The following is a 17,442-nucleotide window of genomic DNA, read 5'->3' as shown; positions in this document are numbered from 1 at the left end:
ATAAAGGAACATGCAAGTTGGTTTTGGTGCCTCCAAAACCGACACCGACTAATCTACGTACTCCTAGTTTAGCTTATGGGCTTGAGGAGGAAAGTAATAATATACACATATTACTTTGGTTGAATAAGCTTGAGAAAAAATACTTACCATCTTTTAAGAGAAGTTATTAATATCTTAACCAATTGAACTATATTCAAAAGTCTTTGTCGATTGATTAGTCTTACCAAGCGTAAATATAAACTTCTCACTGCACCCTAACTTGATAGGGATGGGTAAGCAAATTGGATTAAGAGATGCATTGTTGCAAGACTAAGAAGGTCAATATTATACAACGATGCAATTATATGACAATTCTAATTGAATTTTCTTTCACCTAGCTTACATTAATTAATGTGTTTATCTTAAAAATGCAATCGCTTTGAGATATACATAAATAGGTGTATCATTTAATTATTCAACTCACATATGAAGTTCAAAGTCAAATAGATTATGAACTTTAATGCAAGGGAATTCATGTTGGACACTTCATTTCTTTTTTGAGACCCTTTATTGTTATTAATAGTCAAATGGTAATGCAAAAGTCATAATAGACTTTATGAGTGAACCTTCTCAACAACTCATTTCTATCATCTATTTTCAAATTCAATTATGGCCATAGTAATATGAAAGGTTTGATGGATACAGTTGCGAATGTACTCCGATTTAAAGTATGTACTATCCATGGATATTTGATTGATACGATTGCGAATATATAGTTATTATGATGATACATTTGTACTCCGATTTAAAGTTAAGTATGTACTATCTATGGATATTCGATAACGCACGGAACTTATTATGATTAGATTGTTATATTCGTTAGTTTTCATGATTATCATAAAAGATGTGATTTTTTTTTTATCTAACACATTCATTTTTGTTGAAATGATTATCATAAAAGATGTGTTTTTTTTTTTTTTAATCTATCACATTCATTTTTGTTGAAATGCATTCAAAATGGTTGATAGTTTCTCAAATATTGGATGGTAGATTAGTCATTCTAATATTAAATATATGATCCCATTTTTAGCTAATTTAAAATTGACAAAGGATCATTTTATTTTACAACCAAATGTTATCAGAATCAATGACTAATAGGGTAGAATATCAAATTTTCAGCTTTAAAAAAAATGCAACTGGTGATTTATGTCAGCGGATATTAGTTTTCAAAAGTTAAGTTTATTTTCTCTCAATTTCTTACGATGGTTTAAATATTTTTTTAAATACAAGAGTTGAATTTTTAGTCAAATTTCAAAAAATAAAAATAAATCTTTAAAAATTAAGCACAATATTTTAAAAAAAAAAGTCTTAAAAAGTCTAGATTTAATTTTCAAAAACTAAAGAGTAAATTATTGCAAATAAAGGATAAGAACTCAAATGTTATAACTACTCAAATAGTTTAAATAGTGTTGAATTATAAATTTGATTTATGAAATTTGAGATTTATGTCTATTTAACCTTTAAATTTCAGTAATTACAAATTTAACTATGAGTTTCCAAAATGAATCTATTAGACAATATTTAATAATTTTAAATTTGTCAAGAATCTACTACATAATAAAATTGAAAGTTCACAAAATTAATATTTTAAGAATGCATTAAGCATTTTAAAAAATTTAAAATCAAATAAGCACATATCTAAATGTGGAGTGACTTGTAATTTAACTTTAGAATTACCTATTAAATGGAAATTTGACTCTCTTTGCATGATATTTTCAGTAAGAAATGTCTCTGTCAAATATCAAAAAGAAAAGAATTTCCTTTCTTAATAAGCTTAATTAAAACAAATACTCTTGATTTTCTTTCCCAAAAACAACTCTATAATTACAAAAGTTGTAATATTATCCCTAAACATTTATAATGTTTCAAAATTACACTCGAAGTATAAAGCCCTTAGAATTTCAAATAGAAATTGGGACTTAGAGTTGTAGTGCATTGACTTAAAACTAGGGGTATACATCAATTGCCCGATGTCGGTTCTGGGAGAAACTGGCACCGAAAATCGACCAAAAAAAGTGCATGAAATCTGACCGACCATCAGTTAGTTTTGTCGGGGTTTTTTTTACAAGCAAAGCCAATGTGAATGACAATGAAAGATGAATTGATGAAATGTTATTGTTACGTTAACATAATTTGCAATTTTTTAAAATTTAAATCAATCATTTTTTAAATAAAAAATTTAAATCAACCATGAAGTGGACTTGGAATTTAGACAACATAATAAATAAATAAATCAATCAATCAAGTGGTTTCAACATAAAAGACCTTAAAATATACTATATTATATTAATGTCTTGAACATTTCATTTTTTTTAAAAAAAGACCTATTGGATTTTTTTTTTCTACTAATGTCAGTAGTTATTTACAATTTAGTCCTTGGTCCCACACACAAATAAATAAATTAATAAATATATATATATATATATATATATATATATATATCTGTGATTCTCTCTCCTCCATGCACAGGTTTAGGGCTTCACGCCCATTAATGTTTCTTTTTAAAAAAGAAAAATCATTGACTCCCCTACTTTCTATTTCTTCCTACTCCCACTTCGCTGTCGCTGTTCACCCGTTGGATTCGATCGCCATTTGTCAGTCTGTCGAATGCCATTCGTCAGTCTGTCGCATGCCATTCGTCCTCATTCATTAGTCATTCACCCGTCAGAATCGGTCGTACGTCCTTGTTCATCAACCATTTTCCATCATCATCGACTTCCGGTCGTCGAGGTAAACCGCTAGTCGTCTTCTTGTTGATTCTCTCTTTGATTCGCGGTTTTCTCCCTTCGTTTGTGCCACACACCAAGATCCAACCGCCTATAAAGATTCGTCGCGGCCATGGTTGAGGAAGAATAAGAGATGAAGATGAAGGGTTTTGTGTTATAAACCCCCATATGAAGATGGAGAGATAAAGATGGACTTTGTTCGTGCCACCTATACAGATCCGCCGCACCAAGATCGAGGAGAACTTTTTTTTAAACCCTAAAGATATATGTTATAAAACCCTAAGGGAAGATGCATTCCTTTTCTTGATATATGTGAATTATATACTGTTGTTTATTTGATATACACTGTGATTTATGTTGAATATTAAGTCAATATGTATTTTATATACTGTGGGATAATTAATAAAGAAATTCGATTAAACAATACATACTCTTAATTTTGTATATTGTAATATCTATTGATCTTCATTTTGTATATGTTCCAAAGTATATTGACAATTAGGGGTGAGCATGGTAGACCAAAAAATCGACCCGACCTATCCAAACCAGTTGAAATTAAGTTAGACGATCAGTAATTAACAAACTACTGTCGGGGGTGGTTTAGGGTTTTTTAAATCGACCCTCACGTTGGTCGGTCGAGACCCGATCGATTTAATTTTGAAAATGAAGTTCTTCATGCGTAGGGTTTTTAAATTGGAGTTCACGCGTGCCACATGTGTAGGGTTTTTTCTTACTTTTTAGAGACTCTTCGTCTTCGACTCTTCAGCTAGTGACAGCGTGAGCCGTGAAGACTATCGATCCGTCCGCGTAGGGTCTTCAGCCACAATGACTCCGTCCATCGATCCGTCCGACATCCATCGTTGTAGCCTAGCCTCAATGATCCGTCCATCGATCCATCCGCCTACCCTCGTGCATCGTCATCCTATTCACCATCATCTCCCTTCGTTCACTGTCAGCCTACCCTCGGTCACCGTCAACCTCCCCTCCATCAATCCATCCATTGAACTTGAAGAACTTTGTAATTTTTTCCTCCCTCGTTTTATTACTTTGAGTGTTTTTTTTCTTTCTCTGTGATAGTCAAAAGATTGGTCTTGTTGGTAGTTGGGGGAACTTATTCATGCTATTTTCTAATTAAGCGAGGTGCTATGGCTGCAAGAATGAATCTTATTAGAGCAATAGGAATTTGTTTGGGTTTTTTTTTCCCTGTTTTTGAGTTTGAGCTGATACAATCGTATAATTTGTTCATGGATTATATATTATGAATTTTTCTGGGCAATCCCTCGTTCGGTCTTTTGATAATCTCTTCTTGTGTTGGGTTTACTTAATGGACTTCATAGAGAAACCTCATCTAAACAGAGGATTATATGGGTTTAAAATGGTGGTAATCTACATCTTTGTGGAAGAGAAAAAGGGAAAAAGGATAGAAGATTTATGAAGAGATCCAATTTATCATTTGTAAGATATGTACATCCAAAGATTATCTCCACTAGGCTCTTTTGAATTTTGTTGATCACTCATTCTTATCAATTTTCTGTAAGATTGAAATCAAGCTTGATTGAAATACTAATTAAGTAAGAAGATTTCTGTTCTAGAAGATTTCATGTTCTGGGGTATTGATTTCAATAGAAAAATAGGTATCTTAGATATTACATTTACGAATTACATGTATTATTACTTCCATCATTCAAATGTTTTTAGAAGAAGATGGTCCAAAAATCTGAAGGGAACCAATTATGAAGATCTTGTTGGGACTAAAATTTTGCCTCATTAGTTTCAAAATACTCTATATATGAAAAAGAATTAATATTTAACATAGCTTTTATTAACTTGAGAAGAAAATTATTTTGTGAATTGTGTGATATTGACATGGTGTGATTCAATTTCAAACCTTTAAGCTAATACTCTTTCTAAGGAGAAGTTGCCTTTTAGTTAATGCAGTTGTTTTTCTATTAATTGATAACAATAAACTTTCAAGTAAGTTTTTATTCCGTAGACTTACATGGATTCAACAGATGTGGAGTTTGATGGAACTACAACTGATACTTTAAAAAATAAACGAGATGTAGAAACAGATGCTAATACAAATATCATTGATATTGATTCAACAAATGATACATCAGATGTTCCAAATCCACCGAAAAGAAGGAAGGTAGTGAAAAAATCCATGGTTTTGGATCATTTTGAGAGGCTAAAAGGTGATCCTAAAGACCCTCATGCTCAATGTAAATACTGTGGAGTTGTCTATGCATGTCATTCTGAACGTAATAGTACTGGGACTATGAAAAATCATTTGAAAAATTGTAAAAAATACCCCTACCAGAAAAAAAGAGATCCAACCCAAATAACATTAGCATTCAAAACTAAAGACAAAGACAATGTTGGGGATAATACTTCACAACTTGTATGTAAGTCATATAGTTTAGAGAGTTGTCGGGAAGCGTTGGCTGAAATGGTAATTGTTGATGAATTGTCATTCAAGTTTGTGGAGGGTAAAGGATTTAAGAAATTTGTCGATAGATTAACATGTGCAAGTCAACCTAGATTTGTTGTTCCGTCTCGGTTTACTGTGGCTAGAGATGTACTTAAGTTGTATGTTAATGAGAAAACGCGTTTGAAAGACATGTTTGCGAACAAGAAGTATAGAGTTTCTCTCACTATGGATTGCTGGACATCGGGACAAAATATGAATTACATGGTACTAATTGTCCATTTCATAGATTCTGAATGGAGATCATAAAAGGATACTTAGTTTTTGTCCAATTAATAATCATAAAGGCGATATTGTTGGTAAAACCATTGAAAATAATTTGAAGGATTGAGGCATTGAAAGGGTAATGACTTTGACGGTTGATAATGCAAGTTCGAATGATACCGCTATTGCTTATCTTCTGAAAAGATCCAATAAGGGATTATTGTTTGGTGGAGAATTTCTGCATATTCGTTGTTGTGCTCATATATTAAATTTTATAGTATGTGATGCTTTTAAGGAACATAATGATTGCATTAATAGGATTTGATATGTTGTACGATTTATAAGATCTTCTCCTACACATTTTTTTAAATTTAAAAAGTGCATTGAAATTGAAAAAATTTATTGAAATAGTTATGTGTGTCTTGATGTTCCCACTACAAGGAATTCCACATATTTGATGCTTGAGGCAGCTGTGAAGTTTGAAAAGTCTTTTATGATTTGACGTTGAAAATTTCAGGCTTTTTGCATACCACTTCGAATATGGTTTTTCATCAGATTACGATGGTTCATAATTGTATACGTTTGAATGCTGGTAGTGCAAATGCAATACTAGTTGGAATGGCCAATAGCATAAAGGGCAAAGTTGAGAAGTATTGGGGGAACAATGGAAAAAAATAATCTATTGTTATATGTTGCTATTGTACTGGATCCTCGAAAAAAGCTAAGGTTTGTATCTTTTTATCTTAAAAAATATTTTAAAATGTAGTAGAACAATGTTGTAGATGCCTCTTTCATGAGTACAGTACTCAAAGTGGGAATGAGAGCGGGAGTACTACTACTACTAATACACCAATTGTCTCAGCCTCAGAGACCATTATTGATTTTGATCCAACTGAAAAGGTGGGTGAGGACTTTGTCTTTGATACAATTGATATTGATTTTGAAGGTTATGAGACTACACCTTTCAAACAGGGGTCAGAGATTGATATTTATTTGTTGGAAGCCAATGTTAAGAATGAATGTGATTTTGACATACTTCAATGGTGGAAGATAAACAGTCATCGGTTTGAGGGCTCTTAGTCGTATGGTTACGATATTTTGGCAATTCCAGTATCTACTATAGTGTCTGAGTCGGATTTAGTATAGGAGGACGTGTTGTTGATTCATCACGTTGTTCAATGGCTCCAAAAACAATGGAGGCTCTCATTTGTATTCAAAATTGGCTACATTCTGGTCCAATAGATCTTAAAGTTTAGCATGAATTGGAAGAAGCTTTATTATTTGAAGAAGGTATTTATTCAATTGTTTAACTTTAAGCTTTATTCATTTGTATTTTGTAGTTCTAACTTGTTAGTTTAAAATCTTAATGAGGTTGTCTTTCTCTTCTTAATCTTAATTATATAGGATTCAGAGTGGTTATGGATAATGAAAAAAAGATTCAAGACCTTCCAGATTTTGCAGAGTTCATTTTATTATGAGAATAAATCCTACGACTTCTGGTTATGAAGTTTCCACGCTTGAAAAAAACAACTTGGACTCACTTATCGATCAAGCATTTATCATTTACTAGCAGTGATTTTGGTTGTATTTGATTATTTGTGACGTACTTGTGTTTATATTGTAATTTGGTTGTATTTGATTTTATGTTGTAATTCCAAATTTGATTGTATGTGTCATGTGACATTTGTGATGTGATGTATTATTTGTGTTTTTATTGTATTTGATACTATTTGTGATGTATACTCTAGTTTTGTTTTCAAATATATATTTAATATGTGCTTCTTTAAGCAATTAAGCAGACACAATCCTAAACAATAGACATGTTAAATATTACGGGTTGACAAATCAAATCATATCAATATTTTATTTTTAATACTTCTATTTCATAAGTATTAAAATGTAAAATGGTATCTTAAATTCTGAATCACAATTATAAATTAAGAGAAAAATCTAAACATGATTGACGAGGCAATATTCAATCCAAATTGACTAACTAAATTGATAGGAAGAAAAATGAAGTTAACAAATAGTTGGCTTTTGATAGTTAATTTAATTTGTATTAAAAAATGCTATTTATAATGATAATGATTTACAACTAAATATAACTTTTACCTAATAGCTAATAGTACTAACTACTAAGTTGTAAAATGTAAATAATTAATTATTAAATATAGCATTTTTCTAAGTATATTAAAAAAACCAAATCGACTAGACCGACCGACTGATCGGTCGGCCGGTCGTGTTTTTTGCTCAGTCGACGGTCGGACTGGTTTGGTCAGGTTCAGAACCAATTATGCTTGATTCGATATCGGTCTGGTCGAAAAACTGACCCCGACCGGCCAATGATCACCCCTATTGACAATGTTTCAAGGTATTTGTTAGAATATACAAATTATTTAAGAGTTTTTTTTTATTTAGATTTTATGTGTATTGTGATATATACGAATTTTGATATGTTGTGATTTTTTATTACTTAAATATATATATATATAGTAAATGAAATTTATGATATATACTGCGATTTATGTCGAACATTAAGCAAATATTATTTATATATCGTGGTATAATAGTTATTTATATCAAATATTGAATCAATCTCTAATTTATATATTATAGCATATTTCATATATTGGTTAGAATATTTTCAAATACATAACAAAATATTCTAAGGTATATTTTAAATAGTCATGAATCCGCACAAAAAAAAAAAAAAAAAAAAAAAAAACCAGCGAAAATAAAAAATGAAATTTCATTAAATGTATTTCTCTCTCCAAATAAATTCAATAAATGGAAAAATCTTAATAGATAAATGTATTTTCTCTCTCCATTTGAAAATATGAAAAAATCATATTAAATACACCTTTTCTCTCCACAGTAAATGCAGTTTCTCTCTTCATCTTTAAAAAAGTTTCAAACACAGGAAAATACATATAAAAGTTGGAAATAAAAACAATAAAAATGGTAAATTTGTCTAAAAATAATACTAGAAGTCTTTCTTAAAAAAATTCAAAAGACATTTTTAAAATATATGGCCTAAAGAAGATGTTTTATGTAAAATTCCATTAATCAATACTAAGACAATAGGCTTGGATTGATGGTCATGGACTTACCTTTATACTTATTTTTTAGAAGCAATAATATATATATATATATATATATATCAGTCGGTCGGTCGATTTTCCAAAATTTTTTTATATAAAAATAAAAAACCAGCTGATCAAGTCCTAGCCCCGACCAACTGACCTCAATTCGATTGATTTTGATCGGTTGGATCGGTTTCAGTACTTTTATTCTCACCCATACCTAAAACAATGTGATTATTTGAATTTTTGTTATACGTCACTTATCACACTATTTTATAACTCAATTTTCGTGTAAAACATTCTTGAAATATTTTTAAAATTTCAAGAATAATATTGTAATTTTTGAAAGTACACAAGAATTTGTAAATGACAAAGTTTTTTTTGAGGATATATATATATTTTTATAATTTAACTTTCTTAATAAAATAAAAAAGCTTAGATTTAAAAAAGAGAGAAAAAAGAAAAAGAAAAATGAAAGAAGACGTAATCCAAATGCAAGTATGACGTCGTCAAGAATCAAAACTAGCATATTACTCCGTTCTTCGCGATGAGGTGACAGCTCGACAACGACAAACAAAACGCCACTCGACACGTCATCTTTTTAACTGGGCCCCACGTAACTACAAAATACATTCACCGGCCATTACGACGAATACTTTGAATTTCTCTCTCTTACGTAAGCAGTGACGAGGGAGTTCCACGCAGCCAACGATGAAGATGAGTACAGATAATTTCTTACCTAAAGATTTTTTAATTTTTTTATTTGAGATAGAGGGATGAGGATCGATACACGTGGCGTAAAATGAATAGTCGGTGAGAAAGAAAGTTGAAAGTCACGGGTAATGATACGGGAACCCTGAAGGTCCCGATCCGTCAAAGGAGAAAAGGGGAAGACTGTACAATCAAGTACAGGCCGCAATATTTGACGAATTTTTTTTGTTTTGACTTTTACCCAAATACCCTTGTGATTTGCGACCATCTTTTTTAAGCCAAATAATAAACGGCCAACAATACCTCCATTTTATTATAACCAAAATATCCATTTATAGATTCAAATTATTAATTGAGGGGCATTTTGGTAATAAGATTATTATAGTCTGTATTTGAAGGGCTGAAGTTACTCTTAAATTTTTTAACGAATGGTTGTATTAATTTTATCTCTAAATTTTCATAATTATATGCTACTTCTAAATTTCGTTGGAACAATATCATGTGGAACTTATAATTTGAGTAAAATAAACTTCTAATTTTTTTATAAGTAGATTAATTTAAATCATTTATTATGACTATCTTAACAATCATACATGCATTTTTTTTCTCAAATATGTATAGATTTCTTCAAACATCAATTTAACGAACTAGGCTGTTAGAGTAAATTACATAGACAATTTACAAAGAAAATTCTTTCTAAGAGTCTAAATTGATTTGTATATGAATGTTTATGGGTTTAATTGATATAATTATTGATTTCAAATAGGGTTTCTCTAAATGAAATGTAATGAAAGGTGAAATTGATACATTAATAAAAATTTAAGATTTTGAAAATTTTATTAGACCCTTCTTAAATTTCATGGACAAATAGATACAAACATGAAAAATTAAAGTCCCGTTTCGTAACTTTTTTTTTTTAAACAAATTAAGTCTATAGACACTACTTTCACATTCAAATTTTTTCATTTATTATCTACTTTTCACTAGTTGTTTAAAAACCAAACCAAAATTTGAGAACTAAAAAAAGTAGCTTTCAAAAAGTTTTTTTTTTTGTTTTTGAAATTTGGCTAATATTTCAACCATTGGACTTAAGAAATATGCAAATTATTGTAAAAAATGTGGATGAAATGAGCTTAATTTTCAAAAACAAAAACAAAAAACTAAAAGGTCACGAACCGGGCCTAAGAGATTGATTAAACATTTTTTTAAATTTAGAGATCTATTTGATACAAACTTAAAATACGAGAGATCGAACTTATAATTTATTATTATTATTTTTTAAAAATTTTACAATTTAGCAACTATGTCAATTTTTAATGATGAACTTGACACATATTTGAACCAATTTTAAAGGTTTTAAAGGATTGATTCAAGTAAAATCTTTTAATTGATAGAGACATATAATTGGAACTTATTCAAAATTAATTTTTTTTTAAAAAAAAAATTTAAACATATCTTTAGGGTTTTGCTACAGACTCTTAGGATGGTACTTAATTATGCAATTGAGAACCACCGAGTTTAAAATAAAAGTAAACAATCATTTTTGTAGTCAATTAATCGAAGTTTAAAAATTAATTTTGTACGGATCTCTCTCTCTCTCTCTCTCTCTCTTTTTTAATAAATTATTACATAAAATAAATTTCCCTTATTTTATTCCCTAAAAGGTTTCATTCCAAGTACGGCTGATTTTTATTTTTATTTTTATTTTTTTTAAGAATTCTATTTGCTTTAGTTCATCATTCTCTCATTTGAATTACAATTTAAAATAAGTTTAATGTCTGTTATAATGAGATTTTTTTTAAATGTAATTTTTATTACATTAAAATGAGTAAGCATAGCTCAACTTCAATTGGAATACAATAATCATTTCTTGAAATTTAAGTCACCTAAAAGAAGTTTCTTATATTTAACCTTATTTCTAAGGAAAATTGGTAGATTTCCCCTCTCATATGTCCTATGTAAGCTTTAAAAGAAGGATAAGAAAAAATGTTATGGGCGATTTTGGATCGAAAGGTATAATTGACATTTAGAAAGAATAAAATCAAAGAGAAGCCTGATACAAACTAAAAGTGACAACTAAAGATCAAAATGGGCCTAAGAGAAGAGGGTTGGATTGGGTCTTGGATCGAGGCTGACCCTTACCAAAAGTTCAATAGAGCATGTTTTACACACGTCTCGGTCTAAAGTAACATTTTAGGCCCAAGATATGGTCTAAGGGAGGGGACTGAAGTCGACCCTAGTCAAACATGAAGCCAGGCACACCCATTGGCCCAGTAGGTTATCTACTTATCCTAAAGCGACTAGAAATCCTAGAGAACACTCTATGCCAACTTTCTCTATAAATACATTATTATAACTTGATATGATGTAGCTTGAATCCTAGTCTCAAACTCTTTAATTTTCACTCTTTCATTCTTTGACTTAAGCATCTAAGTGTGTAGCAAGTACCACATTAGTGTGTAGGTTTTCTTTTTTGCATGCCACGTTCTTGTCTCCCTATAAACAAATTCACTGCTTGGTGTCACTTGGATATCAAGTACATTTCACTTGCCTAAAATTTGGCATCAACAAAAAGCTTTAAAAGAAACTATGGATTAATTTTTTTGAAAAAGAAAATTAAATGAAAATGTTTAACGAACTACAGTATTATCATTGATACTTAAACTTAAAAAAAAAAAGTCATGATAAGTTTTCAAACATTTCATCTTTTTTTATATGTTTCTAAATTTTATGAATATTAAATAGGTCTTGAACATTTAACTTTTTATCTAACCGATCTCTAATATATTCAACCGTTTTTCTTTATTAAAATTAGCAATGGATTTTCTGGGCATAACATTGAACTTTGTGACTAATAGAACATTAAATTTAACAATTTTGTGTTCAATAGATTTGACAATTTTTTAAAAAACTGTCGAATATGTCAAAGACTTAGCAGACGTAATTGAACTTATTAAACACCAAAATCAAAAGTTCTAGAATTATTAAACACTTTTTAAAATTTTCAAAAACATCTTCACAACCCATTTTAAATAATTTATTTAACATAAATTTCAAAGTTTAAATATATAGTCTAATTTAGGTTAAAATACAATTTTGGTCCTTGTCCAATTCTCCTGATATTTTTAAAATAAACCGTCAAGAATTTAAAGAGACTATATATATATATATATAACAAAAGAAATGTGGGTAGATGAAATTGCACTAATGTGATGTCAACTAATAAAAAGTTACTCTTACTTTAAGTCACTATAGAGATGTCCACGAGGCGGGACGGAGACAGAGAATACTTCTCCATCTCCGTCCCTGCCCCATATTTCAATTTTCATCTCCGTAAAATTCTTTAGAGAGAATTTGCGTGGATAAGATTTTTCACAAGAAAAAATTTCCTATTTATATTTTTTAAATCTATTCATTTTATAAAATTTTGTTCATAATCTTATAAAATTTTGTATATTAAATGAGTCATTTTAAATATTATAAATCTAAACTTTCCATTAAATGTTACGACATTTAGGTCTTAAAAATAATAAAGACTTAAATATTAAAAAATATATATTTTGAAGTATATAAACAAAACATCGTGATGAAAATTAGAAATATAATTTTTGAAGCATTTTAAAATAACTAATTGGTTTTTTGTTTAGAAAAAACTAATAAAAATAAACTCACTATAAGGTTATAATAAACTCACATACACACAAGAAAAAATACATGTATAATAAACTAATATATATATGTATATATACTATATATATGAAAAAAAAATATTTTTTTTCATGAGGGTGGGGTGAGTATAGGATTGGGGTCAGGGATGGAAAATATTTTAGTTAATGAGGAGTAATTTCTCTCTGCTCCCTCCCCCATTCTTTATCTTTTTTGAGATAGGTCTCTACGCGACCCTGACCCGTGGGGTAAATGGACATCTTTAGCCACTAGTGAAGGAAAATTTTGACATAGTAATAGTGAGGATTTGGTAGGAAATTCAAAATTCAAAATTCTAATTATTTGATAATGAATTCTCGATAAAATATTTGAAAATGGAGAACAACAAACATTCATCTACTTTGATTATTTTGGAAGTTTAACCTAGATTTTCAAACAGTCAATATATTGAGTAGAGATGTTCAGGACGGGTCATCTCTGTTCTTATTTTAATTTTAACTTTGTAAACTTTTCCATTTAGTTTTACGAGAATCGGGGTGGAAATTCTCAAATTCTCCTGTTTATTAATTTTAATTTCTTCTCAACCCAAATAGATTTAATGCAATTTTCATTTAAAGAAAAATAATCAAATTTCTGAACAAAAATAATAATATTTCAGGTGCAAAAATATAATTAAAATATTCAATCCCCATTATTTTTAAAAGTTAAAAATTTCAATATCATAACACCATAGTGTTTAATTTGGAGATTACAATATCTTAAATCTTAAAAGTAAGAAAATCTTCAACCTAGATATTAAAACATGCATATAGTTTTCAAAACACAGGCTAGGTGGGGACACAGAATATAATATAATTCCATCTTTGTTTTGCATATTGTTAGAAACTTAGGATAATGCATTTCTTCATATTCATATAATTAGTATAACATTATCGATTCACTTTTAATCTAAAAATTCACATACATTTAATTTAAACTCTGGTTTCAAGTAAATTATTACTTTACTTATATATCATAAATCTTTTAGATTTTAGCTCTTATTATAAGTATGTATGGTATTAGTGAAACGAGATATCATAGTATAAAATCGATCAATTGAATTGTAAAGTAAGAGATAAGGATACAATTTTTTTTTCTTTTAAAAAGGGTATTTAGAAAGAATCTTACTGTAATTGGTTTGGATTGCAATCCATTGAAGACTTGAAAAACTTTTTTTAAAAAAAAAAAAATTATTATTATTATTGTTATTAAGATGAAGCGAGGAAGCAACGAAAAATGAAATTAATCAAAAGCATCAATCAATGCGGTGCGTTTTAGGGCCCACAGAAAGAGATAGACAGCAACACCACCGTTTACTTGGTCAGTCTTCCTTTCAAAACAAAATAATAATAATAATAAATTAAATTAAATTAAAGAACAAATGTCAATTTATACCTGTAAACTTTGAGAGTTGTAACTAATACAACCTTGATAGTAGTATCAATATAAACCTTACTTTTGGAGTAGTATTAATTTAAATCCAAAACTAATAATTATATCATTTTGAACTTTGGACTTTCATAAATATATCAATTTAAACTTTAAAATTTTATAAGTTTTTCCAAAAAAAAACATAATAGAGGGTTTAAGTTGATACAATTATGATAGTTCATAGTTTAAATTTGATATAATTATTAAGTTGAGGTTTAAATTGATACAATTTCCAAAGTTTAAGGTTTAAATTGATACAGTAATTAGTTTAGGATTTAATTTGATACAACCCTCGAAGTTCAAGAATATAATTTGATATTTTCTCTAAATTGAATTTATTAATCAAATCATATTTAAATCTAACTCTAGTCTTCGTATTTTAAAAATATCCATTTTGATCTCTATACTTTTTTTTTCTTGACTATTTTGGTATCTTAAGGGTGTTTGGAGTGAGTAAGAGTAGAGTTAGAAAGTGCGATATTTGTGAACTCCACTCATTGTTTTTCTCATGGAATTTGTAGGTCCCACAATTAAAAAAATCAATTTTATGTCTATTAACTTCTTACACCGTGGATCTCATGAATTTGCAACACTCAAGACTTCACAATTCTTTGGAATTCACCACTTCACTCCTTACCTTAAACACCCTCTTAAAAATGAAAAGATCGAAATAACTCATTTTAAAAAATATAGATATCAAATAAATATATTAAAAATAAACCATTAAAACGAAACTAATATATTGAAAATAAATAGGTAAAATATATTTTTCTAAGATTATTTGGATGAAAAATTAAATTTTTGATTTCGAAGTTGAGAGTAGAACAAAATATTTAAATAAATAAGATATTTAAAAAGTCTTGAAAATCCCATGTTACCAATACGTTATTACATCTGTCATCGCTGTCACAAAAATATTCCCTCAAAAAGAGATTTATATATATATATAAAATAAAGAGTATATAATAATATTGTTATTATTTGATTAATTGATTGAATTTTCAATGGTATGCTGTCCCTTGCAAACGGTTTGACATTGACCTGAACATGACGCTACCCAATAAAACCTTGATATGTGTGATCTCTCCAACACACATAATATATATATATATACGATTTAATTAAATTTTGTGTCGTTTTTAGAATTTATTTTTAATGTTGTGTTTTGAGTTGGGTCAATGGTCCAAGTCTCATTTTAAAACCATCGTTCTTAACATCTAAGATATAGTTGAAATAAGAGAGATGATTATTTATTTATTTATTTTTGTCTAGGTTTCTTTTAAACTATGTTTAAAAACTATTTAGAGGTAAACATAGAGATGTCCACGGAACGGGGTGGAGCTGGAGATGGCTTTCCTGTCTCCGTCCTTGCTACTTATTTCATTATTCATCCCCTGAAATTCCTTCCATGTGGAGATTTTCCGTCGGGAATTTGCGGGGATCGAGTTCTTACATATATTTTTCCTCATTTGGATTTATTTACAAAAAGAATTAATTAACTTAAATCACTATATCAAAGACTTTTCTCTTAAATAGTTAAATATCTCACTCATTTCTGGCAAATATATGATTAAAATGTTTAATTTTCATAATTTTTTAAAATTAAAATTTAAATATTACAACAATATATCATAATCGCTACTTAATAAGATATATATATAGACTTTGGGATAGGTTAAATGGACATCTCCAGGTGAAAAAGACATCTATAGACTTATTTTCAAAAAATAAAAACTAAAAACTAAATCCCAATTTGATAACCATTTATTTTTTGTTATTAGCTTTTGAAAAAACATCCATTCCACCTCTACATTTCTTACTTTGATATCTACATTTTATCGATGTTTTCAAGAACTAAATCAAATTTTGTTTTTGTTTTTAAAATTTGGCTAAGAATTCAACCTATTTACTTAATAAAGATGCAAATCGTTAAGAAATTGAGAGAAAATAGACTTGATTTTTTAAAAATAAAAATAAAAAATAAAATAGTTACCAAATAAATCTAAATAGTTACTAAACCACCCTTAATTTTTCAAAAGTAGAAGAGTAATTAAATTGATTTTAGCATAGTATATATTATCTTTGAGGTTTTAGGAAGAGTTGGTCTTTGAAACTTTATTTGAGAGGTTCTTCAGACCATTATGTGCAAAAGATCATTTTATTAATTTATTATTACTTGAAGAGTTTAGAATGTTTGTAAAAATATAGTCACACAAAAATACCTAAAAGTCAATCAATGAATTTAGACAACAAATACTCAAAAAAAAAAAAAAAATAGTAGCCATTTTTTTTTCAATATTACAACAATTTATTGCATACATCAAGCAAAATGAATGTTGATCACACAAACAAAAAAAAAACACCAAAAAAAGCCTAAAGATGGACTAATAAAGGTTTTTCTTTTATCTTTTTAGATAACTAGTTGCACATTTTATTGAAATTTAAAATTTTAATCAACTCAATAAATATTGGTTATTCTAATTTTTGTTTTTAAATTAAGTTTTCAATAAATTTGAAGATAAGTTTAAATTCTATTTTATGAACTTTCATCTTGTGTATTATTTTGGTTTTTAGACTTTAAAACATTGGTTTAGTTTTTATAGAAAAAAAAATGAAAACTATCAACGCAAAATAGCAAAATTTTAATCTTTTTTTATAGAGACTGATAGGTTTATCAATAATAGAAACAGATAAAAGTCTATTATTGATAAATGTCGATAGAAGTCTATAAGTGTCTATCAATATTTTTTTTAATAGTTTGACATTTTTTTTATCCGTAAAAATTTTCCTTTAATTTTAAATAAATTATTTCGCATAAATTTGAGATTGACCTCATCCTTTTTTGTCTTCATTTAAACTCTATTTAAATTTATTAAAAATTGAAAACAATAATAAAGAATTTGAATGGTTTAGAATAATAATAAAATAGATTGGGAAAATAAAAATGCAAATGGTCAAAGGATGAGAAGCAAGCCCATGTGCATTTGAGTGTCTTGGGAAATTGCCCAAGATTGCCTCTTAGACCTCTTCAAACCTTCAAAACAACAAATATATA

This window comes from Benincasa hispida, chromosome 11 (genome assembly GCF_027475165.1).
Source record: "Benincasa hispida cultivar pf3 chromosome 11, pf3_genome.v1.1, whole genome shotgun sequence".
Lineage (NCBI taxonomy): Eukaryota > Viridiplantae > Streptophyta > Magnoliopsida > Cucurbitales > Cucurbitaceae > Benincasa > Benincasa hispida.
Note: the sequence above shows the minus strand (reverse complement) of the source record.